Source organism: Anser anser, assembly GCF_964211835.1.
Source record: "Anser anser genome assembly, chromosome: 1".
NCBI lineage: Eukaryota > Metazoa > Chordata > Aves > Anseriformes > Anatidae > Anser > Anser anser.
Genome location: NC_139720.1, coordinates 105,181,191 through 105,196,863, shown reverse-complemented (window position 1 = coordinate 105,196,863; position 15,673 = coordinate 105,181,191). Strand labels below are relative to the sequence as shown.

Below are 15,673 nucleotides of genomic sequence, written 5' to 3'. Positions count from 1 at the left end.
TACAAGGCAATTGGCCACGTTCTTGGGTACAATAAAAATCACATTGCTGCCACTTACCAGTTAGGTCTCGACTGGTACAACCATCCACCCACAGGAAGGCAGGGTAGAAGTTCCGTGTTTGGCTCTAACTCATTTCCCAGAGTTCAGCAATGCAGCCACATGGTTGTATTTAAACAGGCACCCATTTAATCAAATGTAACATTACCTGATAAAAGGCTAAAAACAAACAAACAAACAAAAACACAAAGTAATGACTCTGAGATTTAACCCACTGTTTAAAGTCTTAAACAACTCTCTCTATGCTTAGAATAAATATTATAGATTTCTTCCAAGGTTTGGAGGTGTCTTTGCAAACACATGGTTTTGGAGAGAAGTGGAACTGTGGTTTGGCATTCAGAGAAAGCAGATATGCAAAGATGCAAACAACTGCATGCCGGAAAATGAAATAATTTAGAACTTGAAAAGAGAAGAGCTAGGGAATTCCAACATCAGGAAAATATCGTAATTGTCCTCCTGCCTGCAGACAGATTCATCAAATGCAATAGTAAAAATATTGCACAGTAACTGAAAACTTAATTTTGTCACTCCGTATCAAAACAAAACTAAAGAAAAAAAAAACAGCATCCCTTGACGGATATGTTTTGACTGGTGTTGAGCTCATCTTTTGTGTTTCATTTTAAGTTACATCAACATCTATCAGCACTTTTCAGTGGTGCTAGGATGCTGCCTCCAGGTTCTCTTGCCACACGGGGTTGTGCAGTTTAGTGTGGAGCCTCTGTTGGTCAAAGTATCTGGGGCCACCTTAACAAATCAGACCATTCAAATTCAGGCTCACCTGAAACAGAGCACTGCTGGAAAACTTCAGATCTTTGTGAAAATCTCAGTAAAAAATCTCAGATTTAATTTTTCCCTTGGAATAAAAGCAATGTTTTGTGGTCACTGAATTGTTATAAAGTATGCAATGCAAGGAGCTCTGTTGAAGCACCACCATACATGGAGAAAACTCAGTACAAAATGTCAGACATACAATAATCTAGTTTTGTTTCTCACTTATCTCTACCAGATGGTTTTATATCACATCATTGACCATGATTTGCAAACCACCAAAAACATAGCTTTTTTTTTTTTAATTAAGATTTTTTGCTGAGCTTGATACCTGTTAAAGTACATTCCCTCTTTCCATACAGTCTTTCCTTTTCCTCATCATTTGCAGACTGGCAGATTTTACAGCTTTAGTGGACCCTTTTGATTCAAGCTTTCATATCTCATCCTTCCTCACACTGCAGTGGCTTTTTTTCCTAAGAAAAATTTTTCCCTTTCTAAAGGAAGGGTCTTTCTTAGACTGTTTGCACTCTCACTCCAAACCACGCACTTGCAGCCCTAGCTGAGGCATTGAGGCCTTTTTCAAGGTAGTTTTAGGTGTAACAATGTAAATAACATACTATTAGCCAATCCACCTCTGATCACTGGGTCTTTTCATACAGTGAGTGAGAAACAAATATGTCTGAAAGTGACAAGTAATTTTGTTCGCATTCCTTTTGACTGCTCATGCCTACCCTTTTGAAAGTGCCTTTTGAAAAACAGGCCAAGGATGACAGTGTGTAAAAGTACTCCAAATCACTGGTTACTTGGCTGGGAAGTCTTTCATCTGGTGATGCATCCAGTAACACACCCTTCCAGGCAGCAGTCCTTCCCAGAAGGGCTTACAGCCCTGTGCAATGCAGAGTGGCCACAAGAATCCTTCATCCTGTAAGTCTAGCTTTTATCCAAAATACAGAATGGAAACAACTTGGGGGGTGGAAGAGGGAGGTGGGTGTGCATCATTAGACATCTCCAGGGTAACAGAATTGTGAGAAATAGGCAACAAGAGGTTTAATTTTTTTTTTTTTGCCAGCCATATTTGATTATTTGGATGTATAACAATTAGTGCATGAAGAGAGTACAAGACATACAATGTGTTCAGATTTTAATAAAATATTTGATAATGTGTCCCATGAAACCATCAGTGGAGAAATTAGTCCAAATTGGCTTGGAAAAAAGTATTAACACGTGGACTGCAAACTGGCTAGAAGACCGGAAGCAAGGGGTAATGATAAACAGCAATGAATCAAACTGGAAGTAGTAAGGGTTTTCTTTATTTTCCTGAGGTGTTAGAAACAGTTGGTGCTAGCACTAGTTTTATTAAACCCGTATTCATGATGTGATCAAGGATGAATGAACGATTTGTGCTGAAATTAAGTCTGCAGGTAATCATAATTTGGAAAGAAATAAAGCAAGGTATTAAAAAAAAAAAAAAAAAAAGAGAGAATCAGAGGACTCAAGGAGTTTCTGCTGGAGCCTGGAATATAAGGGGGTAGGAGAAGAATCAGTGGAGACCTGGACTAGGGTTGTGATACTGGGGAGGATAACAGTCTGAAACTAGCAAATTAAAAATGGACCTGATGCCAGGGATGCCTAGCCTTCATTCAGGCTTCATGCCAGCAGAATTCCTAAGCAGGTGCTCAACTTTAGGCATGTAAATAGTTACTGAGTCACTGAGAATGAAACTAAGCCTGCTAAAATCTTTGCTGAATTGAGACCAGACTGTTCAGTACACTGAAGACTGAGCCTTCTTCCCTTTTTTCCCCATGACACATCCTTCATCTGCTTGATACACGTTTAGGCTATGGGGCTCCATGGGTACTGGGGACTATTTCTTTCAGAGAACCAGCAGCTGTGGACTCTGCTCTCACTAAAGTATTTTGAAAGTCCAAACTTCAGCTCAGCTTCAGGCAGAAAGAACAGTGAAAGTTCCACACCTCTCTGAGGATGAAAATTTCATCAGCAATGATAAATTGTTTCAGGACTACACAGGGGATTTTGGTTTGTGCTCAACTTTTATTTGACAGCAAAATCACACGCATTCAATATAACGTCTCATGGAAAGAGTTGTTTCAAAGTAGAAAAAAAAAGACTATTTTATTTAAAACAAACAAAAAAAAAGGTTAAACAGCATCTTCGCAAATTTTCCTTTAAACTATTTCAGAGAAACAGAAATCAGTTTATAAAAGAACTCACATTTTACAGGAATGGTGTTTTCTAATGAAAACTTTTGTCCTTACATTCAACATTTGTATCTCTCATTGCATATACTGAAAGGTTATTAGTGATTCTCTGCATATCTAGTACAATACATTTTTTTTTATTTTTATCTTTATTCTCACCAACACTTCACATGTTACCTGGTGCATCCTACTCCTACTGTTTTCTAGTCCCTAGGACTGGCAAACAACCTTTCCCTTCCCACTTCAACAGAAACTTCACCTCAACTCTGCTTGGTTCTGAAAACTTTATACCCTTTGTCATGTCACTTTCAACAAAACATTTCTGTTGGTCAACTCTTTTGAGGAAAATAAAAGAAAACAAAACAAAAAAAAGAGGGAAAAAAGAACCTTAGATTATGAAAGAATTTTCACCTTCACAGAGAAACAAAAAAAAAAAATAAATAAAAGAACACTTGAAAGTAGAGCTTCAATGTTCAAAATCAAGAGGAATGAAATGCACTACTACTTTTAAGCAGTATTTGGGGATTTTGAGGGACCTTTGCATGTGATATGTTAAGGTTGATGCTGTCAGCGTATTAACTATCACTCCAGGATGCCATCTAAAATCTTGCTACATTACTACTTTACCCTCAGTAGCTAACACTGTATAGTGTTTTGGTATCTCGTGGGCTTTATACTGTAGGATGTTGAAGAAAATTCTGGGCTTTGCTTGTCTTCCTGAATCCATCTACACCATTTTGTCTTCACTAGAATTCTGCTACAGGATTTCTGAAGACCACAAGTGGTTAAGACACTGGCTACATCCAAAACAATGTGCCTTCAGGGGCACAGACACTATTTTTGTTACTAATGTTTTAGAACCAACCAGAAGGAAGACAATTTCCAAATCCCTAGCAAGACTTCCTTAGATAACTGAAATTGTGTTTGTTTATCTCCCATCCAAACAACAACCAAGACCTACCTTGCTGGACTCCCCAGCCCTGCAAGAAGGTACAGGTCAAAGGCATGAGGAGGATCATTCAGTTACATTTTGAGAAAACCGGAAACAGTTAAAAGCTTCCTGGAAGGTTAAAAAGCACATGATGTGTCCAAGCTCCCAAGAGAGCTTTGAAAATTTTCACTCATGGTCACTGCCCACATTCTAAGCACGCTGCAAGAGGACAAACATTGCAGAATAAGATGTGCCCTTCCTCGATTCCTTCTGTCCAGGAGCAATAACAATTTAGAAAAAATAAATAAATAAAAATAGCTTGCCCCCCTTCTTCTCTAATCCACAAGGAGTTTGAAACACTAAGAGGGAAAAAGAAACAGGTAACTAGTTCAGGAAGGCACAGCAGCAACCTATGCAACAGAACCTCCCTGGAATCTTTGGTGGTAGCCACCTCTCCTTCCGAGAGAGTAAATGAGCAGGGCAATTCTCAGTTCAAGTTCAAGACCAGCTCAGTTTTCCCTTGCCTCCCTGCCACACTCCATCTCCAGTTTGGTGACAGAAGATAGGACAAGCCCAGAACATTGCCTCATTACCTCTGGGCAGAGGTAGCCATGCCCACTGGGAGCACACAGCTGGGCCCTGGCCCAAGATAACCCAACCCCAGCCCAGAGCTGCGGGGTTCCTGGCCCTGAGACTGCCAGCTGGGAACGCACCCCCACCTGCTGCCCTTTCCCTCTCCTGTCCCCAGCAGAAGGTCTCATCTCCACCTGCTATCCTGAAGTCCCCTCTGCAGCTCTGCACCAAACTCCAGCTTGAATGGTGCCACCGCTCAAAGAAACCTTCACTGCTCAGAAGAGAACACAAGCAAGAAGGTCGTGACAACGTCTTGGAAGCTCTTTGTTCTCCACACCAAGGCAATTTTGAGTCGATGGTGACCCAAACCGTCATCGGAAGACTTCTCTGTAGAGGGTTTATGCAAATAAAGCTCTACCACCAACTATCCCTCCCTCAGCCACCAACAGGTGGGAGCAGAGAGCTCCCTCCCCAAAGCCCCTCCCAGTCCACCACTGCCTCACCACCTCCCCCCGGTTCCTGCCCACCTCCCGGGTGGGTACCTTCACATCACCCCAAGTACCAGCAGGTGCAGGCTAGCTACTGTAAGGCTCACAACGGATCCAGATTGTGATCAGTAAGTGGGAAATTGGTGCCATGGCTCTACTAAGGCAAATATGGTAAAAGGTTTACCAAAAATGTTACACAATTAAGCACCCCAGGAGTGGCTAAGCCTGAGCAGGATGGTGTAGAGTCTTGAGGGGCCACATCAGGCCACCTCTTCTTGTGCGCTAAGCAAGTTTAAATGCAATCTACTCTTCCCATCTTCTTCCCTTTATTTCTCCCTAGATGAAGCCTTAGAAACTTACGAAGAGGAGATGATGACTAGATGGAAGAACTCCCAGAGGGAGAGAATTGTGCCTTCACATGCATAGTAGGAGTCCATAGATGTTAGCATCTCCATGAAAGTTTGTAAGAGGACTGAATCATCCTTTGTTTGCACTAGCTGATGAGCTCTATGCTTCCATGAAAAATGTTTTTTGCCTTTCCCTGATCAACCACAGCTTGAACGAAGATATGGGTCACCATGCAGGGCTTTTCAGAGCACCAAAGCCTCCAACACTCCTGGACTGTGGCTATACTGACATTCTCTGAACATAAGCAGTCTTCTGACTGACAGAGCCTTTGGAAGCTGTTTGATGAAGACCCAATTTTTAGGATCAAGAGGGAAATAAAATTATCTGTTGGTGCAGGAGCTGACCATTCTGGCAAAGTCCTTGATCTGTCCCCCTGCTCTATAAAACACTGTTCCCATGGCTTTGCTTTGGGCTTTTCCTGCAGGTTTTTCTTACGGAGTGTTGAACAGCCTTCTGAGCTGTGGTGGAGTCATTGAGAATAAACGAATGGTGAATTATTTTGAGCTCAGTGCTTCTGTTCAGTGGCTTCTGATTTGCAGAGGACTTGCCCTGGTGATGCAGGTGATCCCTTCCAACCCTGTGCTACTTTAGAGTACTTTTCTTGCCCACTTATGAAGTACTGTGCTCATTAATAAGGCTTTATAGATCACAGTACTTCCTTGGTACAAAATATTTTCACAACAGTCACTCAGTAAGCAATCCCCCACAACACACTTAGTTTTCTTCGAGTGTGTAGCTAAGAGCATTTTATGATGTTTGGGTGGTCTCTGATACTGTGTTCCTTCACCTTAGCTTCTTGGTTTGCTCAGATTGCTGCCAGATTTCTTAATTCCCCCTCATGCCCACTGAGATGATGTAGTATCTCTGGGCCAGTACCATGCTGCAGCCTGTCAAAAATGTGATGGAAGATGGCCCTGAATCCTTTCTTGACTTAAACTGCAGCTGTCATTTTCCATCAGTGCCCACTGTTTTAGCTTAGCTCCTGTTGGCACAGTATGCTGTGCAGAGTTTAAGCTGTGCTTTTCGCTGCACGTCTCCACTTTTTTTTTTTTTTCTAAACAGAACTGACACTTTTAACTCTCTCCCACCTCCAACACCCCTAAAAAAAAACACATTCAGCTTCCTCTTGCTCCTCTGACTTTTCTTCACTGGTTCTGTTCCCTTTCTACTTAGGGTCCCAGGCAATTGTCTACCGTCATGCACATTGCCACATCCATGCTTTCATCACAATAGCCTCCTACATTAAGCCATCATTATTAGGAATAGAAAACAAAATGATAGAGAACATCTTCCTAGGCTTGCAGTGTCAGATGACAAGTATCTGCAATATGTTAGGGCTAGCAGAAACTTCTCCCCAGCATGAGATTCCACTCTTAGGATGACACTTCAGCACTGGCTAGGAAGCACCGTCCCAAGTGGGGCTGGTAACCACAGCCCAGGCTCCCACTATGGTACCGGACACACATGCAGCATTACAATGAGAGGCAGCAGGTGGGTCTGAACTGAAGGGCAGGGAGCCCAGGGAAGAAATTAGATGGTACCATTCAGCATGCTGAGCAGCAATCACAGGACACCAGATGTATTGCCACTGCCAAGTTTCTGTAGGGACTGGGGAAGAGAAAAGCAGCATGGAAAGGTCTGAGGTACAGTGAAGAGGTTCTGCTATGATTTATATGGAGCACTTTCCTTGTATAAGGAACAAAGGAGGATAAAACGTATACCGTTGGAAAATGTCCGCAGTGGACTAGCTATGTCCCATATTCCACAAACCCCTTTACCCTTCTTTACCTCATCCCTTTCAGTTACATGTCTTCATCTCACCAATAAAAATAGGGGAAAAGAAAACTCTTCCAGAGCAGAAGCTGGCTCTCTGGCTTTTTATCGGTCTACATGAGAGCTAACTCAGTCACAGTATTTCAGTTTTTTTCAGCCAACCACAAGATAAATGTCTCTCAAGCCTGACTTTACTCCACAAGGCCATAATGCTCACAGACCTACACCAACAGAGCAATGCGCCTTGGCAGGCTGACATCTGCAAAAGGCTGGCTTCACTGGCTTAAGCTGTTAAAATCATGTAATAACTTCACTCTGATCTTCTGTAAGCACTTCGTATAACAGGTGAATGCCATGGACACCTTAACATTAATTTTTCCTTGCAGCTCTCCTGTTCCTGAGGAAGCAGAACACAGGTGTAAAATGACCAGCCTTCTCTAACAGAAGGTATAGCAGAACCCAGGTCTTCTTGCTGGCACATGGACACGAGTACATGTGTGTCTGACTCACAGGAGCGCCCACTGTCTGAACTGCTGCACGAACACAAGTCCGTCGAATGATCTTTTCCCCAGCAACCTTGCAATATCACAGGTAAGAGACAGAAGGAGCAAGACAGGACAACAATGGGATAAGGCTGAGCCAGTTCAGACCAAGGACACGCCGAGCCCCGTACCTTGTCTACAGCTATGCCCAGCTTTCTTTTTACCTCCTTTTTCTCCTCCAGCATCAAGCCTGGGTTTGGTGCTCCCCCCCTACCTCCCACCCACTATGCTCACCCCAGAGCCCATCCTGGCAGCGTCCCAAGCAGCTGTGACACGGGGCTGTCTCACTGAGGCTGAGCAGAGCTGGGCATAACCCCGCTACTCTCCCTTGTCCATCTGTCTGCATGTTCCTCCCCCCACCCTGAGCCCACACTGTGTCTCCCTAACACACACAAATGTCCATGTTGGCAAAGCCCCTTGGCAGAGGGGGCAAAGGGTGGGCAGCTCTGTGCCAAACCCATCGTTGCACACCCTGGCCTTCCTCTTTCCTCCACAGAAAAACCTCCTGCACTTCAATCAGGGTGAGCTGGCCAGGGAACCCCCCATGGCACCCCCTCCCAGGGCATCAGGATGTCTTTGTCCTTGTGTCCACTTGTACAGAAGTGGACAGTGGATGGTGCCAGCTGAATGAGTCAGTCACTACTGTGTTTTGTTTGTTTTTCCCCAAGTGTGGAAGAATTACTTAAAGAATGGAAAAAAGTTCAGGAAACAGGGGGTGGAGGCGGGGGGGGGGACACACCAAAAAACAAATAACGCTGATGTCCCCAGGGTCCACAGGCAAAAGCCAAAGCCCAGTGGCTGTAAGGAAACATGAGAGAGATGCGAGAACAGGACAAGTGTACGTGATATTTCCCCATGTACACTCCTATTACTATCCCACTCGGGACACAATGGCAGTCAGTGTGCCGGGCTGGGCCCGCCGTCCTACGCCTGCCAAACAGCTGGCAAACTTCACTGAATCGAGCCTCGTAACGCGCCCGAGATGGACATATCTAGAGATAGCTGTATCTTCTTTCCCTGCAGACAGAGGGAAGCTCTGTGATTTGCACATGTCAGAGCTGGAACCACCCGGGAAACCCTGACCCGCTCTTGAGCTCTGAATGCTGAGAACAGGACTCCCATTAGAAGGGAACACGCAAGTTAAACGGCAGATAGAAATGTAAGCATCGGGCTGTGAGATAGCATTTCCCTTTCTGTCACATGAAAGATTAGTTCATTATAGAACATCCTCTCTCAACCCTGTAGGGAAAAGCTTGGAGGTTCACAGATAAAACAGATTGAGTTATGTCTTCCTTCGCTTTAAGTGAAGTACAAGTACAAGGATTTTTATTGTCTGCGATGTTAGCAACATTGCATCGTCCAAAAGACCTTGCTCATTTATCAGCTTTCTTTAAAATCTTTTGTTCACAAGCCCGCTCGTGTGTGAACACAGAAAAAAATCAACTCTATCTAGTATCAGCCTGCAGCTGTTCAGTGACAGAAGGACTCAAAAGCTACGGATATGAACATGGGAAAATCCACCCAAAGCAGAAGGAAGACACAGTAAGCAACAGCTGCATGACAAGAATATGCTGTTTCTGTAGTGTGAGAAAAAAAAAAAAAAAAAAAGCTACAGTTACAATAAGCATAAGAAAGTTGTCAGCAAACATTATAATTGTGATTCAGTTTAGAAGGGAAGCAAAATTATTTCTCCTTCTAGCTTTCTCTAGAGTATCTGATGCTCTTCTGGACATATGCTCTGATTCCCAGCAGGGTTTGGAAAGTCCGAGCCAGGAGCTGGGTCCTTTGAACCATCTTCTAAGAGCTGGAGTCAGCAGATTTCAATCTGTCCCTGACTTTCACAGGAAAAAGTACAAAATGAGCAAGAAATCCCACAGTCCCCCAAACCTGGTAAATCCTTTCAAAACCTGCTCCATTTTTACTCCGAATATTTATACTACTGTGTTTGGGTCTCAGCACATTGGACGTGTGCTTTTCACGCTTCCTTAAACCCAACCGAGTCACTGCTTTAAACAGTAAACCTCTACGAATATTCTCAGAGTAAGTGCCTTACCTCAGATACTTCATCCTGAGACCCCACAGCTAGAACTAGAGAATAACGCGTTGGCCTTCCTAGCTCTCCAGGAGTTTCAGCTTATACTTCTGCATGCACTCCACATTTGTGGGGCCCTGCTGCTTTATAATTTACCACCTCAGAGATGCAAAAGAGAATATATATAGAAAAAAAAAAAAAAAAAAAAGCAATAGAAAATCCCATTCGTACTTCCCTGTCTCTGGTTCTTCACCATCCTTTGCCTCACTTGAGTTCTTCTCCAGGTCCTCTCAGGAAAGGCCTTGTCTCACACTTGCACAGGGTGTCTCTACATGAAATTGAAGTCTTTCTCTTGCAGCGCCTATTCTCAGGCTCTATCTCATTAAAAGAACATACTTTTTGCAGAAGTATGTTTCTCTCTTCCTTTTTTTTTTTTCCCCTCGTTTTCAATCTTTCTTTGCAAAAGGATTCTTAGCCCTGCTCCTAAGGGGATGCTTTTCCCTCAGTCCCTGCCTTTCAGAGAAGCTGGGTAGCACTGACTTTGTCCAGAGCAGAGCAATTCGTTTGTTCTCCGAAGGTAACGAGCCCGTTCAGGTGCTAACAGTCTCTAATGATCCATCCATTCATTCACGAACAGAAGAACTAGCACCACTCCCTTTTTCCCTTGTGCAATGTTTCTGAGATAAGGGCAAAACAAAAGACAGCCTCGAACACAGGGGTGGAGAGCGTATATAAAACGAGGCTGGGGTTCTGTACTGTTAATAGGTGCTTTAAAAACGCTACGAAGCCCACGCATGCTGATGAGGGAGATGTTTCTTTTCAGGTACTGGTCTAACATCGGACAGGCAGCACTACTGTGTCGTGAAGACCCTGTAGGAGGTTGCTTTACATCCTAGTGTCTCAGCTTCCCATTAGTAAAATAGAAATACTGGTTTCCTACCCCACAGGTCATTGTGAAGCATCTGTTCTGAGAACGACGATTTCTACCAATGAGTTCTATAAATAAAAATTAGAACCGCACCCCAAAACAAAACAAAACCAACAAAACACCACACAGCTCATATGTTCATGTCTGGCCGTCACAACAGCCACTCAGGCAAAAGGCCCCCGAAGCCCAGTGCCAGTGGACAGAAACTGGGAACAACAGTAAGAGGAGGAGGAGACAGCAACATCGCCCCAGGAACTAACTCCCTGCTCAAGCTGGCCACTGCCATGTCACCATGAAGTGAAAGCCCAGGTGAGAGTTTCCACACACAGAGAAGTGAGACAGTAGCACAGCAGGGTTTTGCTGGGGGGTATATGTTTACGAATTCAGGGATGAGGAAAGAGCATATAGCGCACAACCAGGAATGGAGTCAAGGGAGAAGACTGTGGAGGAGATCTGGAGGTTGCACTCTGCTCTCCTTCCTTGAAACATGTGCTAGTGATTTTCTTAGTTAATAAGGCAGTTTAGTTCCATTTACCAATTAAACACACATTCTCTGCCCTACATCCTGACCTATGTATTATGGAGTTATGTCAATGGACAGCGAGCACCTATCATTGTTTCTTGCTGTTTTTTGAATACTCAGGAAAATTTAAGGACAGAAGTTTCAGCCAGGCAAACACTGACTGGACAACAGGGAAAAGGGTTTTCTTCCCTGAGAGTGGTGCAGCATTGGCGCGGGTTGCCTGAAGAGGCTGTGGGATCTCCATCTGTGGAGATTTTCAAAACTTGGCTGCACAAGGCCCAGAGCAACCTGATGTAGTTTGGAAGGTGGCCCTGCTGAGAGCAGTGGATTGAACTAGATGACTTCCATAGGTCCCTTCCAACTAAAGACACATTAGTCTGTGTCTAATGTTTGTTTCTCTCAGAGTTATATATATTTATGCTCAGTTAGAGAGCTGAAGTACAGGTGAAGAGCATCATACATACAAAGTTGTGTCTGACCCTGAACATGAACTTCCAGAATCAGGGAAAACAACTCAGTTGCTGCAGAGAAGAGATGAGATTCCTTCTGATGGCTGTTGGGAAGAGGTGGCCCACGAATAACCACTCACCATTGCCTGGCTACTGCCAACGTGTTTTGTCCTTGTGGAGCATTGGAGGTGATTTGGGAGCCCTCCAGGAGCAGCAGCAGTGGATTTCACGGAGACCTGTGAGAATTTCTTTCCACTTCACCAGGAGGGCAGCGACCAGTTCAGATGTTTTCTTGTCTCAGTCCCTGCCCAAGAGACCTTCCTACCCACATCAGCCATAGTTTTGCTCAGACTTAACAGGAACATCTTCAGACTTTGGCTGTATCTGACAAAGCAGGCATGACTTTGACCATGTCTAGCAAGGCACCCTGGTCAGACAAAAACTACCTGCGTGAAAATGGCAGGGGTTTACACCTGAAAAGGTTGTGGGTAGAGCTTGAAAGGTGTTCATTGTCCCACTGGACAAAGACAAGTGGCTGGTCCCTGAAGTCTTCTGTCACTGTTACTTGTGCAAAGCCTAGCAAAGCTTCAATAATGGCAACAGCTCCTCAAGAGCAGGGGTACCAAGTGATGTTAAGGAGCTCACAGGCGAGAAGGGTTTCATACCACCTAGAGATTCTCACTCCTTAAGAAAACTGTCTTCAGTAGCCATGCGGCACCTGGCAAGTGACTGAAGACTCCAGCTGTAATCGCTTTTGTGAAAAAGGGCACAGCCTTTTAAAACACTTTCATATCATGGCTAATGTTAAAGTGTGCACTTTTTCTTTTGTAGCACGCTGGTGCCAAGGCACTCCATTACAGAAATAGTCATAAAATATTGCATTCCCAAAAGAGGAGGTGAGGAAGAAGAAGCAAGTAATAGCATTGCATTCTGGCAGTCATTAATATTATATGCAACGTAATAGTTTAGGTTAGCATATTTTATAACTGATTAATTTGCTTAGGTGTGGAAGTAATTGACAAAGATCAGAGTGGTAAAATATCTGAACTATTTATCTGTGAGAATAGGTTTTAATTCAGAAGTTTTGCAATAGGAAAATTGTTTACATCAGTAAATAGTATTTAAACTGTTTTATTTTGGTTTACTTTATTTTTTTTCTTTCTTTTAAATGTGCCTGTCAGGCAAGTAAACTCTTCATTACATTCACACTTGACCATGTTCAGAAGACCAAAGTCACCAGTTCTAGTGAGCGTCTTCTTGTCCCTGGAATGACGCAAAGGGAATATCCAAAATACTGTACCAATGATTATTTAAACCAGAATAGTTGTGAAACTAGTACTTCCTTACAGATAGTTTATGATGTTTTTACAGAGGATATAAGCCATGACCCAAGGGAAAAAAAATAAAAAAAATAAAAACACAACCTAGCTTTTCTTCCATTTAAAAAAATCCAATTCTTTTGACAACTCAGATGTTCTCTATACATCTGAACAAAACGAGAAGCCCAATAACATTACCCCATAACAAGTTGTCCTTTAACACAGTCATTCATATGGCTTCTAAAACAAAATTTCATACTGATGTAGCTCACTATACAATATCTTACTATTTGCCAGAAAATACACACCTAGTTCATTTCAAAAAACTATTCAACATGTAACAGGATAATTCTCTTACTGGAGATTAACAAAACCATTATATTTGCCTTTAAAATATAGCTGCTTGTGGGAATAACTTTCATGATTATTTACCAGCTCACGGCAACATGAGGACAACCAAGGCATGAAGTATCCTTCCCAACTCCCCATAAAAGCCACAGTTTTCTCTGAAGGTTTTCCTTCCTCTCTTGTTCCTTGTTTGTGATAACCTGGGCATACTATACACATACATTAAATATAAAATCTTTGCTTCAGTGTAGACAGAAAGAAAACAATAGGGAATTTAAACCCTGCATTTGTCTTGATAAGAGTAAAACCATGTATATTGGATCAAGACTTTGAGATCACTGAGAGAAGTCAGATCATTACTTTTGAAGGAAGGTGTGTGACAGCAAGATGCTTCAAAGTCAAAGATCAGAAGAAGGTTTGGGGACTGAGTCTTTTATTAATCTCTCATTATAGTCTGGGAAGAAAATAAGATTGAGCATTTAATGTTGAAATCATCTTTGAACTAAGAACAACCCAGAGGGCAGGGAAATCACATAATGGAATGCAAGAAGTTAATAACAGCAAAGTAAATTTCAAGTAGAATAGTGCAAAATAATTCAAAAGCAGAGCAAAGAAAAAAAAAGATTCTGTTGCCATGAATCCCCTTCGTACTACTGCTAATGATAAAAGAAATATCAACTGTCCATACCTGTAACTCATCAGAACGGTTCTTGCTCTTTCACATTTCTCCTTCAAAAACCAACTTTTGCACTTAACAAAAAAAAAAAAAGACAGAGTTTATGTAAGGTTCTGCATACCAGGAGCCCAATCCGTTAAAAATGTCAAGAGCTCTCCGTTTCAATTGATTTCCTGGCGTGTGGGAGGCACCTGTTATGTGTTCCTGCTCCCTGTAAAAGAATGGCAGCCTTATCACTGAGTTTACCAAGGAAAGGATCAAGTCTGCAGCACTCACTGGAAAGTACATGGCACCAGGAGAGTTAAGTAATGCAAAAATTTCCCCGTGTCCTGTATAGTGAGAAAAATCATAATCCTAGACCTCCAGCTACAGCAGAAACTTCTTATCAGTTTCAGTTCCCTTGCTCCAGGGAAAACTGCAAGATTTTGCCCTAATTCTGCATGTACCTGTGCTACTAGAGATTATAGGTTCTACACAGATTCACAGATCCAAAACGTTTAAGGACAGAACACATCACAGGGATTGCATATCAGATTTGTGCGTGTGTGTGAGAATGGTCACAGGACATAGTAACTCCTCCTTCCACTCTGACTGCAATTTGTTGTAATATATACTTTTCAGGCTTTAACCTCACCTAATTTTAAAATGCAGCCCTAAATGAAATATAGATGTATTAATTAAACCTACAAAATTATTTTTGTTGTTAGCCTAAATGTATCCGTCACCTCTACTTTCCTAATTTTCTCTGCTTTTCTTTCAATTTCTCTAACTATGTTAATGTCAGACCAAGGAGTGTCTTTGGGCTACCTGTAGTGAATTTACAAAGTCTTCAAGCCTGAAACATGATTTCCAGGTACACAATCATTCTTGTAGCTCTTTTTTTTTTTTTTTGAGTCCCTTCCAAACTCACCTAATAAAGAGATTTTTAAGTGGAGTTGAGCACTCCTCCCACTGTACACTGCAGACAGTTTATAACTATTCCTCTCAAGAAGGTAAAACTAAGGAATGAGAAAGGATAATGAAGAAACTTTGCATAACAGAGAAAGGAGTGAATAATCAAAAATACATTAAGCAATCACCCAGAACTCATTAGTTAATGCTGTAACTGTTGTGCCTGCATAAAATGACCCTCTAAAGGCAAGTGCAGTTTTATTACAGGATATATTTCACCTGCTCAGTGATTATGTTGTTTCAGGGAGCAGTTAATGATAAAGCTCTGACTACACAGATATTTAGAGTTCAAAATTTGCCCTTATAATTAGAAATCCGCTTGAAAATACATGGGAAACATGCAGCAGTTCCTTTGGTATCCAAATCCCTTTCTAACCTTCGATCAGAAACCAGAGGAAAGAAAATAATGATTTTTATCACTTTGTGCCTATTGTGCTCCACAGTATAAACTTTTATCTTTAAGAAGATAAAAATCAGATATGGGAGAAAAAAAAAAAAAAAGGAGGGGAGGGGGGGAGAGAAATCACCAAGACTGGCTGTTTCCAGTGACTGCAGCTGGACTAATTTTCTTTTGCATCTAATACATATTTTATTATTTATGGTGTTTATTTGCTTTTGGGGCTTTCCTCAGCTTGGACAGTGGAAATACATTCATCTGTTTCTTTTTTGGCTTCCAGTCGGTTTCACT

General features: G+C 42.3%; 1 protein-coding gene across 5 annotated transcripts in view; it reads right to left on the bottom strand.

Moving 5' to 3' along the window:
• The window catches only part of LOC310903237 (uncharacterized protein), a 55,032-nt gene that overhangs the window by 37,581 nt on the left and 1,778 nt on the right, over positions 1-15,673 (bottom strand). For 4 of the 5 annotated variants that reach the window (XR_014587361.1, XR_014587362.1, XR_014587363.1 and 1 more), the window contains exons 3-4: positions 10,023-14,245; positions 58-216 (exon numbers count right to left, since the gene is read on the bottom strand). The gene's annotated coding sequence lies outside the window, so the exon portion shown is untranslated. Of the gene's footprint in view, positions 1-57; positions 217-1,780; positions 9,595-9,812; positions 14,246-15,673 lie in introns of those variants that run through there. The other variant, XR_014587365.1, reaches the window with a different exon arrangement.